The sequence below is a fragment of the Sphaeramia orbicularis genome, unplaced genomic scaffold (genome assembly GCF_902148855.1).
Source record: "Sphaeramia orbicularis unplaced genomic scaffold, fSphaOr1.1, whole genome shotgun sequence".
Taxonomy (NCBI): Eukaryota; Metazoa; Chordata; class Actinopteri; order Kurtiformes; family Apogonidae; genus Sphaeramia; species Sphaeramia orbicularis.
The window spans coordinates 23602-36373 of NW_021941745.1; positions in this window are offsets into that span (position 1 = coordinate 23602).

Genomic DNA, 12772 nt, shown 5'->3' on the forward strand with positions numbered 1-12772 from the left:
CATTAACACTCCGTCTTCAACCAGGTATGTTACAGAATGCATAGGCGATTTAACCGCCTCACTTAGAGCAGCAGATAAACAGCTGGTTAAGGTTTCATCCACTTGCTGGGCCTCTATAAGCTGCTTTTTAGACACATCTAAATGTAAGTTATCCAACTCTGGTTTTACATCGATACAAACAGTTTTATTGAACTCAGAAGGAGGGCTGTTCGATTCACTCTGCGCGCACAAAAAGGTGTCGGAAAGATCCGGCAGATCACCCAGCCGGCGAGCCTGGGCATGCGTTACGGCGCACACCGGAAAAACGGTTGGATCACCGATGGCAGTGGAATTACCCTCATCAGCAACGGGGCAGTCGGTTACTTCGGGTACGGCAGGAAAAACTTTTTGACCGGCCAAATCATTTCCCAGGATCAAATCAACCCCTGCCACGGGCAGCTGATCACGCACACCAACGCGCACGGTGCCAGAGACCAGTGGACAGGTGAGTACAACAGAGTGCAGCGGCATGCGGAAAACACTCAGTTTTATTCCCCACACCAACAAATCAGAACCACAGTAGGTTTTATCTGAGAACGGCACCACGCCGCGACGGACCACAGAATACTTCGCACCGGTATCTCTTAAAATGGTGATGGGAACCTGGTCTCCCTCACTCAACGACAAAAAACCATGTGAAATAAAAGGGCGAAATTCATCATCAAGCACAGGCTTTTCACATTTTACCGGTTCTGAAGGAGACGCAGATTTGCACTGTATTAAACCTACAGCCGAGGGATTTTTGGGTTTGGTTTGCTCCTTTTTCTTTAAAACCGGACAAACCGCAATGAGGTGGCCCGGCTGCCGACAGTAAAAACACTCCCGGCTCTCACCACCTTCAGACACAAACGTACGCCGGGCGTTCTTAGGAGAACGCACCCGTTCACTATCAGAAGCCTCACGGCGCACCGGAGTCATAAAGACACTTTTATGGGTCAAAGCGAACTCATCTGCGAGAACAGCAGCTTCAGAAAGTGACCCAACCTTCTGCTCATTCAGATACACAACTATGCGCTCCGGCAAACGCTGTTTAAATTCCTCTAAAAGGACGAATTCTCGCAGCTGCGCAAAATCATTCACTTTACTGGAGTGACACCATTTGTCAAACAAAACATCTTTTTCCCGCGCAAACTCCACATATGTCTGGTCAGGGGTTTTCACACTTTCTAAATTTTTGCCGGTAAGCCTCCGGCACCAACTCATAAGCACGGAGAACAGTGGCTTTAACAACCTCATAATCCAAACTCTGTTCAACCGTTAGTGAGGAACACACCTCTTGCGCCTTACCGGTCAGCTTACACTGGAGCAGCAGAGACCATACTTCCCGTGGCCCCTTCAGGGTGCCTGCTATGCGCTCAAAAGCACTGAAATAACAATCCACCTCCGCTTCTCGGAACGGAGGCACCAGTGCTATATGCTGGCTCACATCGAAGCCTTCATGGGGAGAGTGTGGGGCTGTGTGTTGGACAGGTGAGTGGGGAGTAACAGGCTGACGTTCCAGCTCCAGGGTTTTCACCCTCAGGAGCATGGCCTCCACCTCCAGCTCTTTATGCCTTACCTCCACCTCCTTTATGCGCAAAGTCAGTCGGAGTTCTTCCACCGACATCCTCTGCACAACCGGAGATTCCGCTGACGCGGTGGGTGAAGACGGCTGAGGCTGACGGAGCTCCTCCTCCACATCACCAGCTCCTGCTGTCAACACTCCCCTCTCCCCAACCTTCTCAATGAGGAGCTCCCTCAGCTCCTCCTTCCTAATATTAGTAGGAAGCGGCACACCAAAACGGGTGGAAATGAGCACCAAATCCACCTTCCTACAGGTGTCTAACCGTTCCAGTGTAGGATGCGCGGCAAATGCGTCCAAATCAAAATCCATTACAAACAGAAAAACCACAGACCAGAAATATGACAAAAAATACTCACCGAACTTACCACAAAAACACACACTCGAAAAAACACGCGGGAAAAAAATCCCAGACAAGCCCCCAAATTATGTTACGCCCCGGCCTAGGGGTTCACCAGGGCGAACATAATAGGCTCAACTTTTGTCCCCTCCCAGCTCCCAAGCACACACGTCAGTCAAAAACTAAAAGTTCACCATATTTATTATTAGTATTTTTTTCTCAACAACTAAGGAAGGGTTAGGGGAGGGAGCGGCTAAAACAACAAACAAAATATCTTCTTTTACAATTTAAACTAAATTACCTACTCAAAATAAATGCACGAAATAAAATACAGAAAACTTACCTAACTACCTAACCAAAAACAGGAGAAAAGGTGAAAACAAAAGAGCCGACCTCCCCTACCAGAAAAAGGATCGAATTTACACAACAAAACTATTTACAAATATATACAATCGAAGTTTAACACAAGCACACGAAGACTGACGGTCACACACACGAACACAGGGTTGGAAGCTGGCAGAAGAGCAAGAGAGAGCAAGGATGGGAGCTCCAGGGCCATCTTTAAAGGGCCGGGCAATCATGCTCCACCAATCAGAAACCTGCAACAAACGGAAACAAAAGGGGCACAGCACACCTACAGGACGGGGGGAAAACACACACACTAAACAGAAAACACATACATATAAATAGACAAATTATGACCCAGGGTCATAACAGTGTATGTGTGTGTGTTTGTGTATATATGTGTGTATGTGTGTGTGTGTTTGTGTATATATGTGTGTATGTGTTTGTGTATATCTGTGTGTATGTGTGTGTGTGTTTGTGTATATATGCGTGTGTGTGTGTTTGTGTATATATGTGTGTGTGTGTTTGTGTATATGTGTGTGTATGTGTGTGTGTGTTTGTGTATATATGTGTGTATGTGTGTGTGTGTTTGTGTATATATGTGTGTATGTGTGTGTGTGTTTGTGTATATATGTGTGTGTGTTTGTGTGTATATGTGTGTGTATGTGTGTTTGTGTATATATGTGTGTGTGTGTGTGTATATATGTGTGTGTGTGTGTTTGTGTATATATGTGTGTGTATGTGTGTGTGTTTGTGTATATATGCGTGTGTTTGTGTATATATGTGTGTATGTTTGTGTATATGTGTGTGTGTGTTTGTGTATATATGTGTGTATGTGTGTGTGTGTGTGTTTGTGTATATATGTGTGTGTTTGTGTGTATATGTGTGTGTATGTGTGTTTGTGTATATGTGTGTGTGTTTGTGTATATGTGTGTGTGTGTGTGTTTGTGTATATATGTATGTGTGTGTTTGTGTATATATGTGTGTGTGTTTGTGTATTTATGTGTGTATGTGTGTGTATATATGTGTGTGTGTGTTTATGTATATATGCGTGTGTGTGTAGATGTGTATATGTGCATGTGTGTGTGTGTAGGTGTGTATATGTGTGTGTGTGTGTTTGTGTATATATGTGTGTGTGTGTGTGTATGTGTATATATGTGTGTGTAGATGTGTGTATGTGTGTATATATGTGCATGTGTGTGTGTGTAGATGTGTATATGTGTGTGTTTGTGTATATATGTGTGTGTGTGTTTGTGTATATATGTGTGTGTGTTTGTGTATATGTGTGTGTGTAGATGTGTGTATGTGTGTAGATGTGTATATGTGTGTGTGTGTAGATGTGTATATGTGCGTGTGTGTGTGTGTGTAGATGTGTATGTGTGTGTAGATGTGTATGTGTGTGTGTGTGTAGATGTGTATATATGTGTGTGTGTGTGTGTAGATGCATGTAATTACAGACCTATAATAAAACCTGTTGGTGTTTGTATGTGGTTTCTTTGATCTGGCTCAAATCGCTCGTCATTATGCGTTCACTAACTCATGGACTGGTGTGTCAGTAGAATCTAAATGTGTTTCCATGTGTCCTCACCTTCTGCACCTACAATTAAATAAAACCGTTCATGAATTCCAATATGCTGTTGACCATATGAACGTGTTTCTAGTATTTGTGAGCTTCAACAACACAAACATGAACAAACATCAGACTCCTTGTACTTCTGCAGCTCCTATTGAACTCGTGGACAGAATCCATCTGGTATTAGATCAGAATTACTTTATTTTGGCTGCTTTTTTTAGATCTGTTTCAAACTTTGGAACCTGTCAATCATAATACTTTGCTCTTTAAATTGTACAAATACGGATTTAGAAACAGTGTCTAAAAATGGTTCTGTAATTATTTATTTGACAGAAGACAGTTTGTATGTATAAAAAACTTATACAGCTACAATGAATTTAGTGAAATACGGTGTGCCACAAGGTTAAGGTTTGGGACTGTTATTGTTTATTATTTATATGAATGATTTTTCTTCTGTTTCTAGTGTTACTTTTCCACTAATATTTGGAGACGATACTAGTGTCTATACTTCAAACCAAGGTAGAAGTTCTGCTATTACAAATCTAAATGATGTCCTCAGTCCTCTATCCTCAGTCCTCTGTCCTCCGTCCTCTGTCCTCCATCCTCAGTCCTCCATCCTCAGTCCTCTATCCTCAGTCCTCTATCCTCAGTCCTCTATCCTCAGTCCTCTATCCTCTATCCTCAGTCCTCTGTCCTCTATCCTCAGTCCTCTGTCCTCAGTCCTCAGTCCTCTGTCCTCCGTCCTCTGTCCTCCATCCTCAGTCCTCTATCCTCAGTCCTCTGTCCTCAGTCCTCTGTCCTCTATCCTCAGTCCTCTGTCCTCAGTCCTCTGTCCTCCGTCCTCTATCCTCCGTCCTCTATCCTCAGTCCTCAGTCCTCAGTCCTCTATCCTCAGTCCTCTATCCTCAGTCCTCTATCCTCAGTCCTCTATCCTCAGTCCTCTGTCCTCAGTCCTCTGTCCTCAGTCCTCAGTCCTCTATCCTCAGTCCTCTATCCTCAGTCCTCTATCCTCAGTCCTCTGTCCTCAGTCCTCTGTCCTCTATCCTCAGTCCTCTATCCTCAGTCCTCTATCCTCAATCCTCAGTCCTCTGTCCTCAGTCCTCAGTCCTCTGTCCTCAGTCCTCAGTCCTCTGTCCTCAGTCCTCTATCCTCAGTCCTCTATCCTCAGTCCTCTATCCTCAGTCCTCAGTCCTCTATCCTCAGTCCTCTATCCTCAGTCCTCTATCCTCAGTCCTCTGTCCTCAGTCCTCTGTCCTCTGTCCTCAGTCCTCAGTCCTCTATCCTCAGTCCTCTATCCTCAGTCCTCAGTCCTCTATCCTCAGTCCTCTATCCTCAGTCCTCTATCCTCTGTCCTCAGTCCTCTATCCTCAGTCCTCTGTCCTCAGTCCTCTATCCTCAGTCCTCTATCCTCAGTCCTCAGTCCTCTGTCCTCAGTCCTCTGTCCTCTGTCCTCAGTCCTCTGTCCTCAGTCCTCTGTCCTCAGTCCTCAGTCCTCAGTCCTCAGTCCTCAGTCCTCTATCCTCAGTCCTCTATCCTCTGTCCTCTATCCTCTGTCCTCAGTCCTCTATCCTCAGTCCTCTATCCTCAGTCCTCTATCCTCAGTCCTCTATCCTCTGTCCTCTATCCTCTGTCCTCAGTCCTCTGTCCTCAGTCCTCTGTCCTCAGTCCTCTGTCCTCAGTCCTCAGTCCTCAGTCCTCTGTCCTCAGTCCTCTATCCTCAGTCCTCTATCCTCAGTCCTCTATCCTCAGTCCTCTATCCTCAGTCCTCTATCCTCAGTCCTCTGTCCTCAGTCCTCAGTCCTCTATCCTCAGTCCTCTATCCTCTGTCCTCAGTCCTCAGTCCTCAGTCCTCTATCCTCAGTCCTCTATCCTCTGTCCTCTATCCTCTGTCCTCTATCCTCTGTCCTCAGTCCTCTATCCTCAGTCCTCTATCCTCAGTCCTCTATCCTCAGTCCTCAGTCCTCTATCCTCAGTCCTCTATCCTCTGTCCTCTATCCTCTGTCCTCAGTCCTCTATCCTCAGTCCTCTATCCTCTGTCCTCAGTCCTCTGTCCTCAGTCCTCTGTCCTCAGTCCTCTGTCCTCAGTCCTCTGTCCTCAGTCCTCTGTCCTCAGTCCTCAGTCCTCTGTCCTCAGTCCTCTGTCCTCAGTCCTCAGTCCTCTATCCTCAGTCCTCTGTCCTCAGTCCTCTATCCTCAGTCCTCTATCCTCAGTCCTCTGTCCTCAGTCCTCTGTCCTCAGTCCTCTGTCCTCAGTCCTCTGTCCTCAGTCCTCTATCCTCAGTCCTCTATCCTCAGTCCTCTATCCTCAGTCCTCAGTCCTCTATCCTCAGTCCTCTGTCCTCAGTCCTCTGTCCTCTGTCCTCAGTCCTCAGTCCTCTATCCTCAGTCCTCAGTCCTCTATCCTCAGTCCTCTATCCTCAGTCCTCTATCCTCTGTCCTCAGTCCTCTATCCTCAGTCCTCTGTCCTCAGTCCTCTATCCTCAGTCCTCTATCCTCAGTCCTCAGTCCTCTGTCCTCAGTCCTCTGTCCTCAGTCCTCTGTCCTCTGTCCTCAGTCCTCTGTCCTCAGTCCTCTGTCCTCAGTCCTCTGTCCTCAGTCCTCAGTCCTCTATCCTCAGTCCTCTATCCTCTGTCCTCTATCCTCTGTCCTCTATCCTCTGTCCTCAGTCCTCTATCCTCAGTCCTCTATCCTCAGTCCTCTATCCTCAGTCCTCTGTCCTCTGTCCTCAGTCCTCTGTCCTCAGTCCTCTGTCCTCAGTCCTCAGTCCTCTGTCCTCAGTCCTCTATCCTCAGTCCTCTATCCTCAGTCCTCTATCCTCAGTCCTCTATCCTCAGTCCTCTGTCCTCAGTCCTCTGTCCTCAGTCCTCAGTCCTCTATCCTCAGTCCTCTATCCTCTGTCCTCAGTCCTCAGTCCTCTGTCCTCTATCCTCTATCCTCAGTCCTCTATCCTCAGTCCTCTATCCTCAGTCCTCAGTCCTCTATCCTCAGTCCTCTATCCTCTGTCCTCTATCCTCTGTCCTCTATCCTCTGTCCTCAGTCCTCTATCCTCAGTCCTCTATCCTCAGTCCTCTATCCTCTGTCCTCAGTCCTCTGTCCTCAGTCCTCTGTCCTCAGTCCTCTGTCCTCAGTCCTCAGTCCTCTGTCCTCAGTCCTCTGTCCTCTATCCTCAGTCCTCTGTCCTCAGTCCTCTATCCTCAGTCCTCTATCCTCAGTCCTCTATCCTCAGTCCTCTGTCCTCAGTCCTCTGTCCTCAGTCCTCTGTCCTCAGTCCTCTGTCCTCAGTCCTCTATCCTCAGTCCTCTATCCTCTGTCCTCTATCCTCTGTCCTCTATCCTCTGTCCTCTGTCCTCAGTCCTCTGTCCTCAGTCCTCTATCCTCAGTCCTCAGTCCTCTATCCTCAGTCCTCTATCCTCAGTCCTCTATCCTCAGTCCTCTATCCTCAGTCCTCTATCCTCAGTCCTCTATCCTCAGTCCTCTGTCCTCAGTCCTCTGTCCTCAGTCCTCAGTCCTCAGTCCTCAGTCCTCAGTCCTCTGTCCTCAGTCCTCTATCCTCAGTCCTCTATCCTCAGTCCTCTGTCCTCAGTCCTCTGTCCTCAGTCCTCTGTCCTCAGTCCTCTATCCTCAGTCCTCTATCCTCAGTCCTCTATCCTCTGTCCTCAGTCCTCTGTCCTCAGTCCTCTATCCTCAGTCCTCTATCCTCAGTCCTCTGTCCTCTGTCCTCAGTCCTCTGTCCTCAGTCCTCTGTCCTCAGTCCTCTGTCCTCAGTCCTCTGTCCTCAGTCCTCTATCCTCAGTCCTCTATCCTCAGTCCTCTATCCTCTGTCCTCTGTCCTCAGTCCTCTATCCTCAGTCCTCTATCCTCAGTCCTGAACCTGCCATATTAAAAAATATAGACACAAATATAAACATGGCTCCTGAAGTTCATTTCTGTACAATTTATTTCTCTATTTGTCCTTATTTATATTTTTCCTTCTTTAATTTTTATCCCTGCATTTATTTCTGCATTGCTTTCTATTTACATTTTCTTTATCACTTTTCTTATTTATTTCTATATTTTATTTTCATCTGACATCTTATTCATTTATTGTCATTTTTTTTATTCAGTCATATTTAGCTCTTCAGTATTCCCCTTTTGCATTTTCTTTCTGTTTATTTCTGCGTTTCCTTTTTACATTAAACTTCATGTCCTTCTACTGAGACCACAAGTATGGAAGAACATTAGGGCCACTGGAAGAAAAAGGTCCAATATTTTTTATTATTATTGTTATTATTCTGAGAAAAAAGTCAGAATTCTGAGTTTTTTCTCAGAATTATAATTAAATAAATAAACAAATCGATAAATATTTGACCTTTTTTCTCAGTGGTTGTAATGTTCTTCTGTACAGGAGCATCCAGTACAGCCTGGTCTATTCAGCACAGCCCCTGAACACAAATTAACCAATAGGAGAAGAGCTGACCTAAGGACACGCCTTTAAAGACCGCCCCCCCCCATTTGCCTAATGATGAACAAATGCATACAGAAATAAAAAAAAAAAAAAAAAAAAAAGACTCCTGAAATGTAAAAAGCACACGCAGAAATAAATAGAAGAAAATGCAAAAGGGGAATACTGCAGAGCTAAATGTGACAGTGAACTCAGAAATGGCACCAGTGGAGCTTAGCGGCCAAATGAAAAGCTTTGGAAAATGTCTCCAGATGTCATTTATGATCTCTCACTTCTGTGTAAATGGAGGATTTCACTGGGAATCCTCTTCTGATCACATGAACGAGGTCATTTCTAAACCAATAACGTGCGAAGGATCACACCACACATGCCCAAAGGAAGTGCAGTCTGCGTCTGGTTGTCGACACGTGAGCGCATGTCTGTCCCTGAAGGAGGTTTTTGTAAACGATCAAACATGTGCGTCTGTAACACGCAGACATGGAAGAATTTGGAGACCTCAAAACGACAAATTCCAATCCAGTTTAATGGAGCCAAGCCAATCAGCAAATGGATACCATGTTTTGGTCATATTCTAATCAGATCTGTCAAAAATTCAAATTCACACTTGATATCATTGATACTGATTTATTGGATCAATCCACTTCCTATCTGTTAGAATGGGAACATTTTTCAAAGTTGCACCAAATCCAGAATCAGATCCAGATCCAGATAATTTCAATATTTTGTGCTGACATCATCATACAGCAGCTGTATACCAATTTCGAAGTCAATCAGAACTGGAGTTTCAGAGAAGACGACGATTGAAAGTTTTGTAACGAACGACAGACGCTGCCGCCGCTGGACGCCACATGACAACAACATCTTACGGCCCGTCAACCAGTGAGCTGAAAAAGGCCAGTAAATGAATAAGATGTCAGATGAAAATAAAATACAGAAATAAATAAGAAAAGGGATGCAAATGTAATGTAAATAGAAATCAACACAGAAATAAATGCAGAGATAAAAATTAAAGGAGGAAAAATATAAATAAGGACAAAATAGAGAAATAAATGGTATGGAAATGAATTTATGGAGCCATGTTTCTATTTGTGTCTATTTTTCCATATGGCAGGTTTGGTGAGGCCGTGTACAAACCGCCTTTAAACGTTGGTTCTCCAGCGGGTACAGGACTGACACCACGGCTGTTTTTTACAGACATTTGGACACAACACACACACACGGATCTGCGTCAGCGTCCACGAGTTAGCCCCGCCCCCTCTCTGGCCCTCACCTGTCCGTCCTGCTTTTACCTCATCTGAGACTCAGGTCCAAATTCAGCGTCCGCACATGCTCACTGCAGAGCGTCCTGGTTCCAGCTGGCTTCTGTTACACATGTATGCATATATAATAAAGACTGTTAGTGATGTGGACCTGCATTCTGTCCAAGGTTATTATCGTTGACAAAAACTAATGAAATGACCAAAACTACAACTGTAAAAAAACTTTTTCGTGAACTGAAATAAATAAAAACTATAACTAAAAGAAAAAATGATAACTGAAACTGTATTGTGCGTTTACAAAATTAACTAAAAACATATGAAATTTATGGATCAAATTGCCTTCATTTTCATTTTTGTCAATGTTAGAATGATATGAAATCCATTTATTTTTAATTTCTTTGTCTCTCTCAGTTTTCTGTGCTGTCTCCATATGACACTTTTTGCTCCGTCACTTGTGTTCACTTGTGGTTTCCAGTCGTCTTCTGGTCCCCACTCTACCTGGAAACATGGAGACTAAAGCAGCAGAGTCCTGTCTGGGATTGATTTGAATAGGAGCACAGAGAAGAAGAGAAAAGATATAAACTAGAAGCACTCGGAGAGCGCAGACCTCCGACAACGCAGACACCCCCCCCCATCACCACTGAAGTTTAATCATTTCTTCCTTGTGTCAGTATCAACATTTCCTGAAAATTTCATGAAAATCTGTCCATAACTTTTTGAGTTATCCTGCTAATAAACAAACAAACAAACAAACACACACACACAAACAAACAAAAACACACACAGACAAACAAACACACACACACACAAACAAACACACAAAAACACACACACACAGACAAACAAACAAACAAACACACACACAAACACACCCACAAACAAACACACAAAAACACACACACAGACAAACAAACAAACACACAAAACAAAGTGATCCCAACACCTCCTGGAGGAGGGAATAAACTACAACTAAACTAAAACTAAGCATTTAGGAAAAAAATGAAAACTAATAAAAACTATCAAACCTGCTCAAAAAATTTTTAAAACGAACTGAATTAGAGAAAAAAAAGTCCAAACTAAATAAAACTAAAATGAAATGAAAAATCCAAAACTATTAGAACCTTGCCTGTGTGTGTGTGTGTTGCATTAGGCTCCTCCCCTTTTCCACTGGACTATCCACTACAGTCTGGACTCTCAGGTGAACCTCCAAATATCTGACTATAAAGAACAGATGATGGGACGTATGAACAACACAGATAACAGTGGAGTATTGAACCCTGTGTGTGTTTGAATGTGTTCATATATGAACTGAAGTTCATAAATGAACAGTTCAAGAACTGATGATGAGATTCTGGAGGTTTAAGGACCAGGACAAACCTTAGTCATATGAGGTTAACCCTTTAACCTCTGATTAAAGGTAAAGGTTCCCATACGAACCCTTTATTTCAGGGTCACCAGCGCCCCCCGGTGGCTGAGTAGTAAGACTATAGCCTGTGTGTCAAAAATAGTCATTTCAGACAGGTCTTCAAAACCACTTCAAACTCTTCTAAACTACTAAATCACCTTCTCAGGATGTTTTAAACCTTTATTTATTTATTTATTTATTGTAATTATCTTTTTATTATTATTTTTCAGTCAGCCTCATCTTAGCATTTTACATCATATACATGACTTCCATGTATGTAAAAAAAAAAAAACAAAACAAAACAAAAAAACATTCTCAAACAGGGGAGCATTGACAGGAATAGTAAAAATATACAAAGCTACCCAAAAAAAATATTTAAAGGGAAACAACACATATTTCACATTCCATTCCATTCCTTTCCCCTGTATGAGATGAACATTGAACATTTAAAGTATAGCACGAACCCAGGGTTTACATGGCTCTATATGCACAATACTCTTATTCAGTGTAATCAGCTCTTAATAGTTTTATAAAAACAACCCAGTTTTTCCAATACTTTGTGAATTTGTCTAAATCCAGTCTGACAGACAAAGTCCACTTCTCCATCCTATAAATGTCATCTATAACCTCTATCCACTCCTCCATTTTTGGTGCATCCTTTTTTAGCCACCTCCTAGTGATGGCTTTTTTCCTGCTACTGACAATATTCTGAATAAATATTTGTCTTGTGAATGTGTTCTCCCCTGGTTCTCTTTTCCCAAGTATATAGATTCAAAAGTGAATGGAAATTGGACTTTGAAAATTTTCTCCATGCTTTTCTTCAAATCCTGCCAAAAAGGCACAATATAAGGGCAGTCCCAAAATATATGAAAATGATTGGCTTTACTTTCACCACAGTCTCCAACATCTTGTATCCTGAGATTTCTGCGCTGTTGTAATAAAACATCTCATAATATTCTGCCGACCATATTCCCTCCATGATAGGGAGCATGTTGTTTTCCATTGTTACCTCCGCCAAGGAGGTTATGTTTTTGCCAGGGTTTGTTTGTTTGTCTGTCCGTTAGTGTGCAACATAACTCAAAAAGTTATGGACAGATTTGGATGAAATTTTCACGGTTTGTTGGAAATGGGATAAGGAAGAAATGATTAAATTTTGGTGGTGATCGGGGGTGGGGGGGCCCATGGGGGGGGCCACTGATCAGCCTTGGCGCAGGTCTGCGCTCTCCGAGTGCTTCTAGTTGCTCACTGATATACTCCCATTCCTCCTCAGATAACATTCTTCCCACCTCTTTTTCCCACTTTTCTTTTATATATACTGCATTATTTCCTTTTAAATTTTCCACTTCTTTATACAGTTTTGATATTAATTTCTTGCCTGAGTCTGATTCATCTGCTAAAATGAACAGTTTAATTATCCCTGTGTCTGCCTCCTTTATTTTTTTCATAGTTTGCTCCATATAATGTCTCATCTGAAAATATCTGTATAAATCCTGGTTGTTTAAACCATATAGATTTTTCAGATCCTCAAAACTTTTAATAACATTCTTCTTAAAGAGTTCCCAAAATACTGTTGGTCCCCGGTCCCATCTACGAAACCTATCATCCACTGTGTTGGCTGTAAAATCTGAATCATGTGCGATTCATCGCAGTATCCTACTTTACTCTGTTAAGTTATTTTTTGTTAGAATTTCAAACCATATATTAAGGGATATACCCAGCCATGGATTTAAGTCCTCTTTGAGCTGTTCCCTCAGTCTTTTATGGTTTATGATGGCTTGTATTGGAACAGTATTTGATGTAAAACACTCA